This window comes from Bombus fervidus, chromosome 16, assembly GCF_041682495.2.
Source record: "Bombus fervidus isolate BK054 chromosome 16, iyBomFerv1, whole genome shotgun sequence".
Taxonomy (NCBI): Eukaryota; Metazoa; Arthropoda; class Insecta; order Hymenoptera; family Apidae; genus Bombus; species Bombus fervidus.
In genome coordinates, this window is record NC_091532.1 from 7,853,342 (window position 1) to 7,875,182 (window position 21,841).

The 21,841-nt window shown below is 36.9% G+C and overlaps 1 protein-coding gene across 6 annotated transcripts in view; it reads left to right on the forward strand.

The window, feature by feature from the left end:
- Nachra3 (nicotinic acetylcholine receptor alpha3 subunit) overlaps window positions 1–21,841 on the forward strand; it is a 99,690-nt gene that overhangs the window by 21,023 nt on the left and 56,826 nt on the right. For all 6 annotated transcript variants that reach the window (XR_011802073.1, XM_072019627.1, XM_072019628.1 and 3 more), the window contains one exon: window positions 2,419–2,471. The gene's annotated coding sequence lies outside the window, so the exon portion shown is untranslated. The remainder of the gene's footprint in view (window positions 1–2,418; window positions 2,472–21,841) is intronic.

Sequence of the window (21,841 nt, forward strand, 5' to 3'; positions counted from 1 at the left end):
GCTGGTTAAATAGATTTTATATCACGATAACCTTTATCCTTTCGTTAAAATAGAACACGAATTAATTTATCATAATGCTTTTATTGAATCACGCAGAGATAAGAAATTTTAGAACAGTAGAATAAATAAACCATATTTAAAACATTCGTAGAAGTTGATCCGATCAATTTTACGTAGACACGACAACCCTTGTCATTCTTTTGAAACGAAACAGCAATGCATTTATTCATCGCATATTTTTATCGAATCACAAATTCGTAACTTTCTGCTCTTTTGAAAATACAAAATGAAATTGTTTAGAATTCCCTCGCGATAGAAATTAAACTTTAACATCCATCAGTAGCTTAGCCGGTGTTATTTGCTGCAGAAAAAAATAAATATCGCTCGATTCGATCCTCGGGAATACTCATGAAACTTTCATACCCTTTTTCGACTGATAAATATGTAGCTGGGCAAGAGAAACGGCGTCCACGCGCTCGTGCCCGGATACATTATTAAAGTATCGAGTGAACCTGCAAATACGCGAGACGCGTCGATATCCTGTTTCATTTTTAATTACTTCCGCCTACGTTTATACGCGCGGCTCGAAATCATTCGAAAAGTAAATGAATTTGTCGGTCGAGGCTAATTCGATTATCCCCCACGGTTTCGTAGCACGAAACGAGATCGATTCTTGGTTAAATGTCGATCGTCGTGCTGTGAAAAAACGATCCTGGATAAACAGGATCATTTTTATCCAGGAAATTAATATCGTTCAGATACTCCGAAGCGTACATCGAGGAGTTTTAGCGTGGTAAAATCACAGTAGAAGAAATAACAGAGTAATTTTTTAACTTTTATTATAATCCTTCATAATTCGTTAGAACATTTATCAATTTATAAAAACGTGTTTCTTTATTAGCTGAAAGTTCGACGAACCAATACCGGATGTATCATTGCTAAAATGTCTGTTATCGGAAAAGAACAGGTTTCGCAAGCTATACGATACGATATGCGATACTAAAATATTTTATATTTTGCCGACTAAAAGATACAATATCAAAAGCAAATATTTTACTACGATTCATATCACATACACCTTACACAATATGGAGACGGGTACTGGACGAGGATTATTTGTCAACTTTGTAGGCAATAAAAAGCAGATCGTCGGTGAATGTGCGAATTCACGAATAAGAAGAAACATGGAGAAAAATTGAAGAACCTATTGATCAAACAATGTCCATATTCAATGTCTAATAACTATTATCTCTAATTTATTACAATCCGATATATATAAATCGCCTGTATATGGAAATTTATCATTTCCGTCGTCGTAGAATCTATTTCTTCTTGCTCGGTTTCGGAAACTCCTCGATTGAAACCTCTCGAACTGAGCATCTGTTTCTTTCGATGGAAGAATGGCGACAAAGCCGAGTAAGAATGGTCCGCCGTCATGATTTATGTTTGCTCGTCGACGAAGGGGCAACGGGAACATAGACCGTGCAACGACGATGTTCATGTCGTGTTACGATCGCAATTTCACCGGCCATTAACCCCTCACCTACCCTCCCTTGTGTAATGCATCCTTCGTGATATACTAGTGGTTTATTAAGGATGATAGAGAAATACGTACGGCTGGTAAAGAAACTTTTAGCCGGAGTAATCTTTCCCGTCGTTATGGATTTCCTTGGAAGTTTTCATTTTCCCCGACACTTTTAGCCCGCAATCACGTGAATTCGTGAACATGAAACCGCGATTCCTCTTCGAGAATCGCGCGTTGATGGTGCGCGTAACGCAGCACACGTCGGAATGAATGTAGCATGCGGTCGATTATGGAGAAAATTTCAGAATCTGAGTACACTGATCGTGATAGAACCGATTGAGGTAGAATGTAATAGAATAGAATCACGTTAAGATTAGAAATTGGGAAAGTGATAGATGAGTGTGATGGAATTGCGAAACGAAAATGAATAAGACGGGCTTAAAATAAAATGGAACTAAAAAGATGATCGAATAGAATGGGAAGTAAAATGGAATTAAAGAGATTTGTGATTTACTGATTCTTATGAGAATAAAGAAAGAGTAGAATGACAAAACGTATTATTTAAGAAATTTTCTTAACACGTTGAATGCCATTACAGTCTTATGTGTTTTATCCTAGCGATCATAATATACCATACCATAACGTTTAATTTTTGTTTAGTTTTATGTTGTAATAAAAAATGATTACCAAAGGGATTCACATGGATATAACAATTTTCCCAAGTTTGCACTTTTTTAATAGAGATCCATCTTTTATTTTACTTACATTTTTAGAGATCATTCTTTAATTTTTTATACTTCTGTAGTAATTCTATCATTAAATACGTGGCTTAGAATTTTGATATTAAACGATGCTATTTGTCTCCATAAATGTTTATCGTTTTTCTGTTATAGGTAGCCGTCCAATAACGGTGCTTTCAGGCGTTCACACGTCGACACAGCCTACGGTAAGAATGCCAACCTTTCGTGATACAGTTATTTAGAAGATCCCTTTATGCGTAAAGCATAATCGTAAAGTTTGTCTGATAGTAATAAAAGTGACTTCATATACATCGCCTCGGTTATTCTACGCGAACAGCTACATTTATGGTTGAATCGTGTCAAAAAGTTTGAACACACATTTGTTGCGTGTTCGTGATTCGAATACGCAAACTTTAGAATCTTGATCTTTTTTCTATTGTCGTGAGTAATTTATCAAATAATTTTTCACTTATCGTTCGTTATTATATTTTTATTCTAAAGACTTATTTTACTGTTTCGTTTCTATTAGTGTCTTTGAAATAAGACAAGTAGTTTCGGTTTTGAAATTAAATAAAGGACTCACTGTTATTCGAAAATAAACTATCTTAGAATTTAAGAAATTAGAATAATTAGTCTAAATAATTTTATATTATATTTTATATATTTTATATTCTATATTCTATGTTCTGTATTCTAAGACTAAGACGTTTTCCTAGCCTTACAATATGTCTCAATATATGTCTTAAACTTCCAAAAACTATAAAAAAATCATCGTCAATGTACGCGACTTGTCGTCTGAACTCCATGCAAAACTAAGTTTTCGAACATTAAAAGTTTCTTTGTTTATCGGAAGAAGGTTGGATCGTAAAAATTTGAAAACCGTAGCAGAGTTAAGTAACCGGCAGAAAACTTTTCGAGTACCTAACAAACCTTCTAAATATCTAGCAAAATTATCTAATACGATGTTACCTAACTATCGAGTCCAAAAATTACTTTGACCATAATAAGAAAATGAAAATCGCGAAAATCGCTTGTACCTACCGATATTCGTTGCTTCAAAAATAAGTAAATTCATAAATTCAGCTGATAGAGCTCGAAACGGAATTGCTAATCGTCTACAAAGGTAGCAGGAGTCGAGGAATCGGTCTTAACGCGAGTAACTCGTTTCGTAGGTGAACCTATCCGAATAAGGGTGGATGCTCGACAGGGGGAAAGGAAATTGCTCGAACAAATTGAAAAGCGTGGACGCCTCCATTAGACCGAACGAGCCGGGCTCGATTTTACGGACCCTCAGAATTATACTTTCAAAGTGCTTTAGAAGGCAGATCGCTGCTTCACCTCGAAACTTCAATTTGCTCCCTTTCGATCCTCAATCAGCGTAAGATTCACCTTTTCGACACCTTTTTTATGATAGTTTCATTTGACCGCCAAGTAGAAGGTTGCCCTACTTCCAAAATCGTCTCATAAATGTAGCTGTCTTGTAGTTCTTCGGCTTTCGATCGTGTTTTTCACAGTATGATACATTGCGCTTTTGTTCCGACGTTTCGCGAATATCTCGATATTAGGTACTCTTTTCATACAAATAAATTTCATAGTGATGCAATAACAGTAAGTACTGAAACAAGTATCTATGTTGTAATCATTTTGTTATAATCAAAAGTATTATACAATGAGTATAAATTTACAAGAAATTGAAATGTACAAAAAAGGGTCGCTGTCTATGACCTATTTTTAGAAGATACTCGTACATTGTTCAAAGATTCTTGAGAAAATTAATATCAATGCGCCTATTAGAAGGGTCAGGTATCTTCATACATTCGCATCTCTACCGTACACTTTTCGTTTCGAACTTCAATTTTCCCTTTTCGACGATATTTCATCCAAATTGGAAATTCATGGCGAAGTCGCGAAGAAACGAGCTCAGCTCGACGAACAAGCGCGTTTTATTAAATTACCGATCGGTTGGTTAATGATCGTGAGCTTTTTGCGGTCAGACCAGTGTCCAAGAAAACCAGACGCGCCCGTCTTTGTATTAGAACATGTGTGCTCATGTATGTGTCTAATGTGTGTCGTATGGTTGTGTGTAGCTGAGACGTTAGCAAACAACCGTGGGTTCAACATCGATTACCACTTTACGCAGCGACTGGACTACGTTGATGATGCTTATTCGTTTGGTACACAAGCTGTGGTTAAACGAGACACAAGTACGGCTGGCGGAAAGTGGATTGGTCAACACGGAAGCAGCGCCTCTTTGTTTTTTGTACTTCCGATGGCGAGCTGCTTGGTCGTTGGAATGACTCCGAGTTACCGGGTTTGAGGGTGAAAATGCACACAGCTTTCAGAATATGAGAGAATTTTAGTTTGGAAAAGATCGTGTGTTTTTTTTCTTTTCGCTGTAATGATTTAGACATACGTTTGGTAGATTTGATCTTTCAACTTTTTAGATAATTATAGAGGGTTGTTAGATTCGGGGACCTTAATTTTTCATTGGTTCGATTTTTGTAGGGTTGCTAGGCTTGGAAGTTTAAATTTTTTAAACTTTTTAGTGGGTTGTCAATGATGATATATTGTTAGATAATGGTCCTGTAGGTAATTAATCATCTGTCAATCTTTAATGTTGATAATTGCTGAATCATTTTGCCCAAAATTATGTTACATTACTGTAGCATTATCGCATCGTCAATTAAATGAAATATGACATTAAGCATAACAGCACTGAATATTAATCCAAACTAGTCCTACGATAAATCAATCGAAACGTGAATAGAATTCTTTGCACATTCCCTGAGGCCTTTCGTATTCTGTGGTATAAACAGAATATGCCCGCAACCATAGCCTTTTAACTTTTAAATTAATGTGATACAGTTTTATCGTTAACTTTAAACTTTTAGTGTTTTTGAGATAAAGCCAAGAATTGGCAGAGTCTTCTCAAGAATTTAATTTTCTTTTATTCTTGCTTTATCCGTCTCACTTTATTGGAATAATAAAATAATAAAATAAATTCTTCAGAAGAGTCTGTCACATTTATTGGACTTTTTTTTTTTTTTTGTTAAACTTTCTTTCATCTTTGTTCGTTCTTGATTGGTTTAATACTCGTATCGTTTCAGTATTTAAAGTTACATTTAGTATTCCGAAATAGTTGATTTCCGATATTAGGTCATAGGTCACGCTTTAGCAAACTAATGGGAAAGGTTGAACGTCTCTTAACTATATAGAGAACTGATAATGTTTTATTCTGGATTATTTTATCTTTAACGAAAATTATAACTATTATAATTTTGGATCCTTGGACGATTCTCGTGATACGTTAAACTTGCAAACGTCATTCTAATTCGATTCATCTTCAACTATTTTCAAGACCCGTCAAATAATCACTCTAGGATAATCCTAAGAATCTACGTAACGATTCTATTAACGAGCTTCTATTTCAAGAAGGGAGACATTTCCTTTAAGGATGTAAAATAATTAAACATATTATTATTCTGCAATTTATGTTTCACGAAAATACTTGATCATAAGTAAATATGATTTCAAGTTTCTTCCAGTTATGTAAATATCTTAAATACGCATATATTTAACTTATAATTTTGATATAAAAAATCTACTTTACTTTGCGTTCTACTATTTTCGCACATAATCTCTCACAAACTTGATCTCTTTCTTTTTTACATCCATTTCAAACTTGCCAACTGAAACTATCACCAATAAAACAATAAAAAGATTCTTGTCGCTTCAAATTCTTCATTCAAAACACTCACGAAAGAAAGAGCAAAGCATAAAACAAACAAAAGAAGGAAAAAGGCAAGAAAATATTTTCCAATAAGTATTTGAAATGTAGATAAAAGGGGTTGAATGAAAAAATCTTTAATTTCATCTAATAAAAAATCTTTAACCAACAGGAGGATACGAACGAGCATAAAGAAAATTAAAAAAAATTTCTTTTTGTATAACACCACCTGTTAATATTTTCCAAAAAAAAAAAAAAATAAAATTAGTTGCCGTTGTAAGACGTAGGTAATACACACTTCTAAAAATTTCAAACTAAGAGCAGCTAGAAACAAGGATGGTACCATAAGGAAAATTTTCTAAAATTTCTTTCTTCATAACGCTATAAGCAAATACCTTTTAAAAATTAAATATAATTAGTTGGCATTATAAGAGCGCTATCGTAGGTAATGTGTATAAAAAAATCGTAAAAAGTTTTAAGCCAGAGGAAACTACAAACAAACATAGATAGCACCATAAAGAAAATTTTCTAAAATTTCTTCCCGCGTAACGCTACGTGTAAATATTTTCTAAAAATAAATATAATTAGTTGCTGTTATAATTCAGTATATAATTCAGTATACCTTGAGACCTTTGCACGATACCTGTACTCTGTATCCTTCCCTGTACTTATCTCGTTTTAGTAAAAAAACTGCACTTGTACCACTTTCCCACAGAGCCCCTCGTTTCATCCAGCGTCTTTCATTCCACGGTGCATGAAAACCATCGCTCGTTGGTAACTGTTAAGTAGCAAGTTTCCTGACAGATTTCCAACTTCTCTCTTTTCCTCTCGTTTAAACTTTCGTTGTTTCTTGTTCAAACGTCGATTTAAATAACGCGAGGCGACGTTCGAAGAGCATTTAAAATATGATTACGCGATACCACGGTACATTAATTTACACAAGAATGAGTTGATTTGATCTTGCTGTCTGATAGAGAATGATTATTCCGTGCGAGATATATATCGACTGACGACGATGGAAGGGGACGATAACGACGCAGCCACGATAACGATGATTCTCGACTGGAAATAATTATCCACGGGCCGTGTCGAAATGGACAAATGGTTCATCGAGTATGGAAACTCTCGAGCAGAGTCGTGCACTTAATTGGAGCACATATTAATTACGCAATTTCCAACGGAGGATTATATCGCTGTCCTACAACGGACTCTAGGCTTCCGTTTGTCCCAAGAGCCATCGTTTGTTTCCGGTTTCTCGTGGATCTTTCGACCTTGATTTTAGTCACTCGAAAACATGCCCAACTTTTTGGACTGTTTCGAGAGACTCGAACTTTTGGAAATTAATAATTGGAACGTACGCAAATTATTAAGTCGGTAAGATCGCTCGTTTTTCGCTAGCGCAATTTATTTAGAAAATTTTTAAGAATTGCTTAATGAATGAATTTTTTGATGAAAAATATATATATTTATAGAGACATAGGATAAATAAATTACTTCGCGATTAGATAGAACACGTGATGTGTTGTTTTAAGAAAAAGCGAAGAAACTTATTACTCAATCTAAATACGTGTGCTTTTATTGAGCTTTCGTTGTAGCTTCTCTAAATCTTCTTCGAATTTTCGAGCTGGCTGCAGATGCTTCCATGTGATTCGTGATGTTGAAAATTCGAAGGTTTTATTCTTCTCGTGTGTATCCTATCTCGAGATAGTAAAAATTAGAAATCGATTTCTGGAATGTAATTAAACAGTGATTAAAACAAATTTCAACGAATCTCTTGTTATCGATTCTCTCCGATCAACCGCAACCTAAAACCATCCAAAAGTAGAACATTCTTAAAAGCAACATCCTCTACGTATATCTACAGCATCTACTGATATTCCTTCCGAAAAACAAGATAAAAAAGTAGATAAAAAACGGCGGGAGACTGCAGTCCCATTTATCTAGCCAAAGAAGGAATCACGAGGGCATCGTTATCGACAGGACTGGGGAGTAAAAAAGGCGGCTGGTTAGCTTCTAAACTGTCCGGCTACAGGTTACAGATTTTCCTCGGTTTGCTCGGCAGGTAGGGCTCAGGAATCGACGTTCCGCAAAATAGTTCCACAAGGTGGCCCTGCACAACGGCCTATTTTCCGTATTTTCACTCTCGTCCTCGTCCCGCGCACAGCTTTTGTTGCTCCCTTTTCATCGCCCCGGCCGTGGATTCAGGTCAGCTCCGGTCGTTGCTTTTACACCGACGACCCTCCACCCTCATCGGGTCGCTCCACACACTGACACACACACACACACACACACACACACACACACGTACACACACGTACAGTGACACAGAGTCAAACACCTGCATATACCCGTATATAGGTGATATACAAAGGGAGGCAGAGGGGAGGGGGAGAGAGAGAGAGAGAGAGAGAAAGATGTACGAGTCATCAGGCCACGCTGCTCGATTCGAGACGGCGTACCAGTCCACGAAAATTGCCGGAAACGTGCTACTTCGTTGGGAATAATTGCCACCGACTCTCTGGCCATCGATGAAAGATCGATTGTCCGTTTGTACGGAACTTTTTTTATCTGGATACTCTGATCCGCGGATGGAAAAATAAACCCCGTCTTGATTGAGTTTTGATTCCATGTTTGTCTGTGTTTGAGGATGATGCTCCTCTTGTGGTTGAATGTTTGCGATATCTCCCTCATCTGTGGTCTCGCGTTTTTCTAAGTAACGTTCAATCAGTCCGAGTATCATTAATACTGAGAGTTAATATTTAACGGTTATGTCTGGATCTAGGGATGGTAGATACAGTTTTAGAAGCGAAATTGGTAGATGCTGGAACTTTGATAAATCGATTTCTGTTACGTCGTATTCTGGTATTCAGATGTTTGGAAGAAAAATTGTATTCCTTTAGAAGGGATTTACCAGCGTCGTTAGAAATTTAACGATATAAATATATAATGGAGTTGGGAAAGCTTGGGATCACTTCTATACAAAGGAATATTATGGTTGTAGCCGCTTATTTATGTTATATGTTCAATAAAGATCTGTCTGAAGTTCAAAGAATTAAGAAGGAAGATTTAGGTCCGAAGAATGAACCTCGCGTTGGATTAATAAGTGAATCTACTGCAAAAAAAAAGAAATAACTTTATAAAAAGGATATACAATAGTATTTACTGAAAGGTAATATTGGTAAAATGTTAGTAAACCTTTGTGAGATATTTTATGTTTATTTAAAATTTTGGCAGAATTTAGAGTATCCACAGTAAAGTACTCATAATATAATATTTAACTTCTAATCATCTTTCTATTTTTATGCTCACAAAAGTATGTATTCGCGTACAAATTCATAACCCACACATCAATAAACGATCAAGTTTTCATCATGATCGACGTAAATTTTCAGTTCAGACATTTTCGCCAGCTACTTTTTAAGACTTTCTATCAGAACAGAAAAGATCGATAGTGAGAAGAACGGAACATTCCGTTTGCCATTCTTTCGAACGTATTAGAGCACGAAAGGTGGTACCGGGTTCGGCTGATCGCGTTGAGAAATTTAATGAAACCTAATGAAAGGGGCGGGTATTAAAGGTGTAAGTTCAATCTCGCTGAACTGAATGCTCTCGTCTAATGTAAGAATCGCGCGCGCTGGGATTTCGAAGTGTTCGGTCCGTGGCAAAAATCGTGAGTGGTCGTTATGGCAAATTGCATCCACTTGAACGACATCCTCCAAAATGCAATATCAGAAAGGGGGCGAAGCACTTGTACCCGCTACCACCGCGGCAGAAATTAGGTAAATAAGGACAATAGCAAGCATTCGAGTCCGATTTATTCATCTTTTGGCGACTTTCATTTTCCTATTTCATTCTATCTTTTACTTTAAGATGCCTTCTTATACAATGTAATTAATATTATCAGTGAAATCTTACGAGTTATTAATGACAATAAAATTTCGTGCATAGCAGTAATAAGATCAGCAATAATAGATGTAAATACAATTTTACAAACTACGAGTCATTTGATCATTTTACGTGAAATTGTAAAATTCTGTTACAATTTGTAACTTGATAATTCGTCAATATTATTAATTGCTAAGTTATTATTAGATACACAAGGGCTGTAGTTTCTAGTATACCATAACTATGCTGCAACAATTATGCTATACGTAGAAAAGTTGATTAAAAATATTCATTAACCTTTCTCTAGATCTCTATTTGGTTGGCTTTGAAACTAGACAAAATTTGTCTTTTGTACGATACTTGCAATGTGATTATTTATATATATATATAAATCTTATACTACTCAACTGTCACTATACTTTCCAGACTTAGAGTCTTTCTTAGCGTTACAACAACCGACTAACAAAATATAGAATGGCAGAAAAAATTACAGTATCAAAAAAGTAACGAAAGAGAAATTAAATTGTATAAACAATCGTATAAAATAATGATCTGTGATCATTTCGATCACTCTTCGTACTTTTAGTATCACTCTAAAATAATTAAAGGAATATCACAGACGATGATAGATCCTTTGAATTTAAATTGTAATAAATCGCTCGCATATTCAGTGACTTTTTTATAATCTCTTACCACTCACCTTCAATCTCTTTTTTTCGCTTCATCCCTACTCAATTTTTCCTCGAAACTCGTTCAACCGCAACGACATAACACACACGAGTTCCGAGCGATGTTTTCGCAGCTGGGTTGAAAGGGTGGCTCGTTTGTAACGACAACTGTGGTTCAGGGGTGAATATTTTGTCTTCGTCGTTGAATCGAGTCGTTCGGCTCACCATCCTGTTACCCTGTCTCCCCGGGGCGAAGCCGCGTAATGACCAGACATCGTTACACGCGTTAGAACGGACCTATGTTTTAACTCCCATAAAGGCTATTTGCTTTAAAGGAACAAACGAATTTGCCAATTCCCAAACCTTTCGACGATCATCCTTTGCCTCCGTGTCGATACATCATCGATATTGCAAATACTTCTTTTTTTATTCATCCAAGCACGAAAAGACTTCTCATAAAGAGTTAGGTGATTTTACATTATCTTTTACATAAACTTTTTATATTGTCTTACAATATTTTTCTTTTTCACAGAGAAGGAATGAAAAAATTCCGTACATTGTTACAATCAAAATTGTCTTTTCCTTCGATTTTGTACGTGAACATGTGCTTTTTTTGTACTCTTCAAAATTGCTAAGATATCGAATAACATTAAAGTGTAAAAGTCACCAAAAATGGACTTGTCACATCATCTTTCTGTGATTTTAGAAATATTGAAAAATTTACGACATAAAATATCTCGTGCACGGAGATACAAAGGGAATAAAAATGTAAATCGTACGAACGATATATTATAATTATAGATGCAAATTCGTTTTGTATCTATATATTTTTATCAGTTTATCAGTTCGCGCGGCTTTAATGTCTTAAATTCGAGAAGAAAGATAATAATTTTGTAATGTCTGCGTCGATATTTACAAACTGCTATCGTAACGTGACGCGAAATACGATATTCCGAGGTATCTTTATTTGCGAAAACGCAATTTTACCGTGAGAACAGCGCGAACTTATCTCCTCGCGTACTCCTTACGAACGCCATTTTCCCATGAAAATAGTTATCTTTCCGTGGATACGACGGTTGTAAAGTTATCATCCCCGTAGCTGGAACATACGTCGTTCGATAAGGAGCAACAACGTTTATCGTTCGGTGGAAACGATTGAATTTTATTAGTAAGAGAAATCTGGTGGTGAAATGGAAAATAAGAAGGCAGATAGATCGATGTGCGAACGAGTGCTGCACGCGTGCAGATCTTCGGGATTGGCCTTCATTCGTTCACGTCAACGTAGACGGTCGGTTGTCTGATCTATCGTTGTTCAAAATGGCAAGGAATGGCGTAACGGGGCGAAAAATGGCTCTTCGTTTCTCTTTCTGCGGCGAGAAATGATATATACCGAAAACAGACAGTGTATTACGTGTGAATTTTCGACGATTCCGTCTGTCAGAAATTTTTCATCCCTTCCTTTTATTTCCTTTCTTCCCCTCCGTCTGGAACGATGAAAATTAATGGGAAGAGAATGAAAATAATGGAAAAAACTTGATCGTTCGTTAGAGTTACGATTTTTAATATCGGTTGAGTCTTTCTAAGGAGATTCCGAAGTTGATTCTTCAGCAGAACGGTGTATGTTCCTTTAAGATTATGTAATCAAAGTTTCGTCGCAAGAGGGTGAAGTTAAGGTTAAACTTCGATAATTACCTTCTGCTTGAAATTATCTCTACGTAATGATGGCTGTTATGGTTATCTTTGGTAAGTGAAACGTACGAGTTCTTAAAATACAGTACGAAATATAACATCCGAGAAGTTTTACTCCATAAACGGAAAGCAAATGCTTGCAGGAAATTGACAGGGAATTTTCCAGTTTGTTAAACAACACGTCCGACGATCTGTTTTATTTTCGAATAACCACAGCAGGCGATTGAAACGAATAATCGTGAATCATAGTTTAGAAACGAAAACGGGGATATAATAAAAAATAGAAGAGATAGAAGATAAAGAAATCGTTTCAATTGCAAGCAGGAGGAACAAGGTGGAAAATTGTAGGATAAAGTTTCATAAATCGGCGAGCTAGGGGAGTTAGACGACGAGACCAGGAATATCCCGGATCGTTCGGGGCTCTCAGGGATTCTCTGTCACGGGGACGCTTCTTGCCGGCTGAAAGAATTAATCACTTGTCAGACGCAGAGTTCTCGTGGATCCCATTTTTTCGTGACTCGCGAGAATAATTGGCCCGGCCCTGTTCCATGTGTTTTATTCGCCGAAACTCCGCTTCAAAGGCCATCGGAGAAGGGACAAAAGGGGTAGCTGAAAATTTCGTGGCGTGGTTTAAATCGAGGCTTGGAACGGAAATAATTTGCACGTCGTTCGATCGCGTGCATCAAGGCGCGAATAATTTGCGAAATTATGACGCCGGGGATCGATATTGAGTCGCGACTGATATCCACCTAGGGGGATGAAAACCAGTTCCTTCTCTATCCTCGTTGTCTGTCTGGGTCATGGTGAATGGATAACGCGAGGGGAACGCTTGCTCGTCGTAGGGAAATCGTGGAGCGATTTGTCGAACAGAAGAATGGCGGGGATTGTGATTTAAAAGTCGAAGTCGGGATCCTTTTAACGCAGGAGGAAGCCATTCGAGGTCGCATGAATTCAGGATGGCGAAGGTTGAGTAGGTCATAATTATTTCATGGCTGTCTAAAGTACGGTCTTTCTTAGATTACTTTTCCTTCAGAGATTTCGTTTTTCTAGATATTCTTTATTCCTCGCGAGGGAATCTTACGAAGGATCAGTTTCCCAGGCAAGAGGCATGGAAAATACTCCAGAATCGATTTATCAAAATTAGAATATGTTGAATGAGACGCTCATTGCCTCTAATATCCCAACAGGGAGGGTGTACAACCTTCGGCTTATCGATTTCATCGAAACATGGGATGCTAGAAAATTTCATTCTGTTTAAAAATAATCCATTATAGAATCGGATATTGAGTACTTTCGGGATATTCGTGATTAGACCGTGGTCTTTTCTATGTATTTATGGAAAAAATGTACGAGATTCTACATACTACGATGTACAAGTTCGACATAGGTTCCATTTTTTCAAATTATATTCGTAAAAGTATGAATTTGCATAAATATCCACGGTCTGTTCGAGATCAAAGTTTCATTGCTGAGTTAGTTGACGGTTGCATCGATAAGTTGGACAAGTTACCACTTATAATACTTTGATATGATAAAACTTTAATCATGAGTACCTGCTCAAAAGGTATTAAATATTTAATTTTATACACAGAGTAATGAAATTTACTAGTGTTCAAAGTTTCAACAAAACCGGTGACCGAGATAACTGAGCATCCTATCAGAAAGTCCCAAATCACCCTAATATCTCACATTGCTCGTGAATTATCTTCCCTTTCCTTCTTTAAAATGAAAAATAACGAGACAGGGTATAAGGAGATATCTTTTTTCATCCGTCGTTCTCTATTTCTTTTTTCTTCTTCTCAACCCAAAGAATTATCTGAAAACACCCGAAAGATTCTTCTTTGAACCTAGTTTTACGAGTCGACTGAAATAATCTGAATTTCCATGAAACGTCGCGGGAACCGGAAGTCCGCAGAATAGGAAGAAGACTCGTTTCGAGTGAATATTCGCGCTCGAACTGTCTTTCTTGAGATAGTTTCCCTTTTTGTCCGACCACGTCGCCTCGTATCGGAAGAAACAACGGAATTGAAATTAGAACGAGGCTGGCTCGAGTTCTCGGCCAGTCGGCGCTAAAATTACCGGGCAGTACGACGAGCTATCGACCTATAACAACAATTATTTCGTTTCCTTTTATCGGAAACTTCGTAATTGACGAGTGCTGGAGGAATAACAGTGAGAAACTGATTCCATTTATTTCTCTTTGATTATTATTAATATTTGAACTAGCAATTTTTAATGTATTTCTAAATATGTATGCTACATATAAATGATCATAATTAAGCCATCGCTTTATTTAGCATTAAGGATTAAATAATACTGAATAGTTAAATCTGACTTTAATTCCAAATTACATAATTACTGAATATGAACCCTGTTCGATATTTTAACATTTTGCTTCGGACATAGCGTTAAAGCAGTAATTACATACAGCGCTCAAAGGCTCCTATGCTTATGGAAAAACTCATACGATAAACGATCGAAGTGGTGTAAAGAAAAGAAAACATTACAACGACAAGTATTTTACATGATTTTAATATGTAATAGCAAAAATACAAAGTTTGAAATCTGTCATTTCGAGGCATTTATTATTTCTATTATAGTTAATAACCACCTACATATTGTTGACAAATTTCTGACCAATGTCGAGGCTTTTTTCAATAATAACGATACTTTTAAGTAATTATTTCTTCGTAATTTCTATAGAGATTATTTTAAGGAGCATATAGTGGACTTGTGTCTCACGTGGATGCGATGAAGTAGTTTTGCAACGAAGCTTCTCTGGTGTTTGTGCGTTAGTTCTAAACCGTTCGGAGTTAATTGTAGCATGAGACTGTGTACGTAGGTGTTAATAGGGTGCGTTAATTACGCGACGGACGCTCGAATAACTGTGCGCAATTACGCGGTTAATCCTCCTCTGTCTAGTTCTTTTGCACGATTATCTCACTTTCTTTTTCACTTGTTTTCATTTCATTTTCCCTTAAACAGTATTCCATTTTCCCGCCTTTCGCCCCTTGTGTAGAATCCGTTTTTCTTTCACTTATGTAGAACCTGTTTTTCTTCCACTATGTGTAATTTTTTTTATATGTCCTGCTTTTATTTACCTTTTTAAATCCGCCTTTTGTTATCGGTGTTTTTATACCTTCAAAGCCTTTTCACAAAGCCCTTTCCCCTTCGCGGTGATTCTGTCTTTTTCCTTATTTTTATTACATCCTCTCTACCGTCTTTCTTACATTTTTAGTCCTGCCTTTTTTCTTCTTTTTCTTTTTTTTTTTGTTGTGCTTTCATTGCGCGCTTCTATGGTATCTAGTTTACTCTCTAAATTCTTATTAAATCGTCTTTTATTTCTTTTCGCTTAAAGTCTTATACTTATACCTCCAAAGGCTCCTCTTGGCCCTTGAAGAAAAATGAGCTGTCTTGAGGTAACTGGAATCCAACCTACGATTTCTCATCCTGAAGCAGCTGCCTAATTTACTTTTCCACTCTGTTCCTGAAACACGATCTTTTGTTCTTCGTATTACCATTTACGAAATAGAGATCTCTCTGTTCCCTTTTAGCTCATCTAACTATTCCCTACCTTATTCATCCCACATTGTCAGTTTTCTCATTGTATATTTCAACCTTTTGTTCACCTTCCTCTTTTTCTCCAAATTTTCGCTATCTTTTCCAAAAACTTTCCCATTTATCCATCGAAACACAATCTTTTCTTTCGTCCAGTATTCTTCGATTATTTCCTCTTTTGGTTGAAAGTTTGCGTCTCCTTTTGTGCGTTACTCTCACTACGTACGGAGCAGAGCTCTCTTTCTACCTTCATCTAACCATTCTCTCTACCTTATTCTCCGTTCTCACTCAATTCTTTCTCCATATTTCACCCTCTTATCTTTCTCACTTCTCTTTCACCCAAACTTTCATTTCACTTTTCCATACATTTTCTTATCCATTCACACTTGCCAACTCTAACTTCTTTTCTTTTTATTTTCTCAATATTCTCAGTCCAGTCTTTTCATTCCCATTCTTCATTTACATCCGCTGTTACCCTTATTCCGGATAATTAAAATAATGTATTATTGTTCAAATAATTATTTTTCAAATATATCATTTGAATAATACCCAAGCTTGATGTTGATAGAAAACGAGGTTAATCGAGTGCAAGCAGGATTATCAGGCTAAACGGATGATAACCGTAAGACTAGTTTCCCTAATGATCCATGTATCACTTAGACTACCTGCAGAGTAGCCGAAAGTTCATCTCGTTATCTACAGAACAGGCGAACTCGGTACGCCGTTGACGAGTGGCGTTCACGTGGGTCTTCCTGGATAAAGAGGTTCCTTTAGGATAAGTTGCTTGCTTCAAACTAAGATGTACGCTAAGTGAAACTCCTTAACTACGTGCAACCCGCGTCTAAATTCTTGATGGCACGCTGGCACAAGTTTACAAGAGTTTCAGGATATTGACGTAACATCGATTATTTTCACGGTCGAACGTAAATTATTAAGCGTATCCGTGGAATTCTCTCACACGATCCGAGTATGAAAAGAAGAAGTTTATTAATATACTCTTACTTTACAATGAATCACTTTTCCTACTCAGGTTCCACGTTTCATTTTTAAGATATCAACTTTGTTTGGTCTTCTGAGTTCTGCAGGCTACTCATAATACTAGGTTGTCCGAAAAGTTTCTTTCGTTTCATAAGGTGATAATAGACGAACAACATTTTCTCTTTTATATTTTATTGAATTAGGTATGATCCATTTCGTTCTATTTCTATTATTATATTCGTGCATAATTCGATAAACTGATATAAAACAAAAAACATTGTGCGTCTATTATTTTCTTATAAAACGAAAGAAACATTTCGGACAACCTAATACTATACGAAAGTACTACTTAAACAGTACAAAATTTAATAAATATCGGTTCTGATTAATCAATATGTAAATAAATGTGTTGATAGATTGATATGTAAATGCCAGAAACACCAGTGTGCGAAAATACGTTCAGTCTAATGTATCGTTCCAAGACATACAACTCCATAATCCGTATCAGTGCATCCTATGAACCAACGCTGGCCATAAACGCAACTAAACGTAAAGGAACATTCCCCGAAGGTTGCAACACGACATCCAATTCCAAAACACCTTTCCTTCCTTTAATACGATCTTACAACGTTGGAAGGATTACGTAAGACCGAGCGGAGAAGCGTGTCGGTGTGCCGATATCGTGGAAAGAGGCCATCAACTTCATTTTTCCTACGGCATGAAGGAACTTGGCCACACGGGGACGTTTATCGCGTCCAAGGGGGATCGAGTTCGAGTATTTCCATTGACCCTCCGGAAAAATCCATCGTAGACGTGTGTAGAGGGGGATTGAGGGAAATGCTCGAAGGGTCCAAACTCAATTTGTTGGCAAAGTTGCACCTTCTGGATTCCTTACTGGACCAAGCCAATAGCCTTTCAAGCCACCGAGCAAACTGCCATCGTTTTCCTTCCTTCTTCCTTTTCTTCTCTTTTTCATTCTATCTCGCTCCCTATTTTCTTTTTTTTTTCTTCTTTTTTTACCCGTTGCCTTCTTATCTGAACTGAACCGTACACGTGGCGAAGACTCGTCGAGCTTGCGACGTCTCGGTAACGCGGTTGGAGAATTTCGCCTTCGCGCGTTGGTAACGGCAGTTCTTATTTCTACTCGCGGACGTGGTAATTTTTATAGTTGCAAGCTGCTGGAAATGGAGAAACGGGTGTAATCGAGTTGGAAGTTTATGTGCAAGGTGTCGTGGAGCGAGTATACGGTTAAATCGAGTCTGCCGAGAGTTTCCTTTCCACTCGTAGAGAGACGCAAAGGATAATAAGTTGAATATTAAAAGTTAATACTTTTTTTCATATCGTTTTCTTCCATCCCAGCTTGAAGAGATTTGATCTGGGAATTGCAGATGATTTTAACGAGGGATACAGGGTGTTAGTTCCACTGTCGCGCGATGAAAAATCCGAGAATCCCGTGTGACTTTCCAACTGTTGGCAATTTAATCAGAAGTTGCTTTATTTTGTTTAATTCACTTTAATATCCCATGCGATATGACGAGGTAGGTAGACATCCTCGTTCTAAGAAACTGAAGATTTTCATCCGTTCTTTTATTCCTAACACGTATATTTTACGATGAAAAGGAACGAAGCGATACTTTTTATGGTGCAAGCAGCCATGACGTACCGCATTAATAGACAGGTCGACTTATCAAATGAAATCTTGAAACTTGATCACGTACTTTCTTGTTTGTCTTCTTTCGTTGAACAATCATTGAAAAAATTTGAGCATCTTTTTTTCCTTCCCTCTGCCTCCAATAAATTTATAGAAATATAAGCAACGGAGTATTGTGGAAAGTTTGGAAACTCGCCAAGTATCGATAATTAGTTCCTGCATGTGCACAAAGAAACTAGAACGAAATTAAGACAACGACCCCGGGATGGGCCGGTCCAACAATAAGCCCACTCGGTGTTTGAAGCAACTTTGAAGCGAGCTAATTTACGATAATGGTATCCCGAGGGCTACTAAAGCAGCCCGCGGGATCCGAGACGCGATTAAAGTCATTTCCACGACCACCTTGGAGAAAACGTCGTGCCGGGGAGAATTATTGTTTCCCCCGTTTTACGGCCGACTAAAAACACAGTTACGACCTGGAACGACTGAAATCGGAATTATTTCTCTTGGGACGAGTCGCATCTCTTCGTGCTAATTTGTCCGTCGTTTGTTGGGAATGTGTCTATTAAGCATCGAAACGTTCGTGGAATGTTTTGCTGGTAAACGTTGAAATTGAGGATGGTCTTATTCGATTACCATCATCGCGGAGCGATAAAATTTTTTTGCAACGAGTTAAGAGTGTCCTTATACTACAGACAGTATAAGGACACTCTTAACTCGTTGCAAAGGGGAGGATCCTGTCGATTCATTTTGATTATCGTACGTTTCAATATATGAATAATTATTGTAGTAATTATTGTAGATTGAGTCTACGGATTTAATTAAATTTCTATTAGAAACGAAGATAAGTAGCGGAAAAGATACGATTAATTTTCATATTTGTCTCCTAGGGGAGAAGACTGTTGTAAATTTCTAAATTTTCATAGTGCGCAATCGAATGTTTATAATATTCTATTCGAGTCTAACGTAGCTTATTGCAGATTGTATTCACAATTATTCTCTGAATTATATCACAAATATGTATGATAAACGACAAGATATTGGAAAATTAATATTAAGCTCATAAACACGCTGAAGAGTATTAAAATATTTTACCCAACACTGCAATAAAAATACGCAGAAATCTTGTTAAAGAGTAAAATAACTCTATACCACGGATTACAGCAAACAATTAAAAGATATGTAAAAAGCAAATACGTACTTACATCTGCACGATATCTCGATATCACTTTCTTTCAATAATTTCTGCAATCAGTATAATCTGAGATGATCTTGCACCTTTTCACGATCAGAATCGTAAACAGGAAGATCTTTTCCTTTTCATTTCCTGACGTTTTGCTCGTGAGTCGCGGAGAAAGGACTCGAATCTGCGGAAAATCTGCATCTTCGAGGCACCACGACCGAGATGATCGCATTATCGAGCCGCTCGAGCGGCAAACGAGCCGATCGTCGATAATCTCGTTGTTCATCTCGCGGTCCTGATCTCTTTTCCCGATCTTGAATATCTTTCGAAGTGCAAATTAGCCCGGCAGGGATCCAAGGCAACGGCAAAAAAGAAAAAGAGAGGCAGCTCGGTTCATCGATCGCGAACCGATCGAGCGTAAAATTTCCCGCGAATCCAAACGAAAAAAATTCGCTAGGAGCGTGAACTTCCTGAGACGACCGCGAGATGTGAAAGATATCGTAGTTGTACATTTTGATACAACCTATTCTTCTTATTTTTTATTTTAATTGCATTGTCTTCATAGACATTTTAAAGTTTATTTATCCTGGTTTTTAATTATTCTCGTTGACAACTGTAATATTATATTCTCTAATATTATACAAGTTAGAACTAATAACCTGTTGGTTATTGGACTATCATTCCCATTGTTCTACATTTTGCTTTTAACGTGTAAATACAATGGAATTCCATTTATCTAAACTCGTCGACGGACAAATAATTCATATAACTGGAATTCATATATCTAATAGTAGTTTAACAATTTTTTCCGCTACTATTATTTTTCGTTCACATAATAGAAATTCACGTTTGAATGAATGTATTCGATCCGCAGAGGTCCGGCAAACAATTGACATTTCGTTCCAATAACGGCGTCCACATAGATTGGAGAACCGAACAAATGAAAAAAGTGAAACAGCGTTTGAAATGTACGACGAATTAGTATGAAATATACTACGATATTTTTTCTTCGATTTATTCTATTCAACTTTGATAGAGAAATAGATTAGAATTATATAAAAAGTATTATTCTTCTTAACACGTAATTGAAAAATAGAATAAAATACGTATAACCAACTTTTATCACAATACTATCATCGAAATAAAAATCTCGAGACTAAAATCCTATTAATCTTGATACGTTCTGTACTCCTCAAACCTGCAAGTCGATTAACGATCCTAGTCTGAAACCGTAAAAACCGACCACTTTGAGCTCGACTTTTTCCCTCAAATGGAAAGGGTTCGAAGGGATACGAGCAAAGTGGGTGGTAAGTTGATCGAACTCACGGTCGAACAACGTGGAATCAACGTTCCAGAGAATTACCTCGGCCAGCCACACGGCCTGGACGAGCTTTCTCGTGAGAACGGACAAAAGGTGTAGACGTGGCAGAGAGTCGTCTCTGTACTTTGGAGGCTGTACCACGAAACGGCCAGGGGGGGGGGCTTCCTCGATTCCGCCTGTGGAAAACTGATAAGCTTCTCGAACTCGCCGCGATTGCCTCGATCTTCTTTGTCACGATAATGACTTTCCACTTCGCGTATCTCTTTCTTCGATCATCGACCCGCCGCGCCGCCTCTTTATCATTTTCACCGAAAAATTCACCCTTATCGGGTTAAAGTGTTAATTAGTATCGATCTTCGCCATGTTGTAAAGGTCGAGGCTGTTAATGGATTTTTGCTAATCAATGTGGTCCGTGGATACTTTGTGAATACTTTTACTTTATTTTTTAATTTGTCGCGCAAAGAATATTAAATAGAATATTAATAAGAGATCTTGTTGGACATATTTTTAACGTGTCGATCGTTTGGTTATTTTTATATCTTGACATGTATGATGATGTATCGCTGAATATATTTTTGGAAAATTGCGATTGGCTATAACAAAAGCCGGGAAGTAATTGGCGAAATGTGGTGCAACGAGTAACGTTAAATACTAAATATAAGTGCCATACTGAATATCATTTTTCTATACACCATATTACAGGCTTTCGTGAATGACAATACTTCTGAATTTTTTATAAATATATAGAGGTTCCCATTTTATTCCTGCAATTTTGATGCTCATCGTAGGCTGTAGCTTTTATTGTTATCCGCTTTTTGCATCAGCCTCTCGACTCTCATTATTATTCTCCAAGGTCTATTTTCAATGGATCAATTTTAAATTTCCCTCTTCCTAATCTCAATTCCTCACTTTCCAC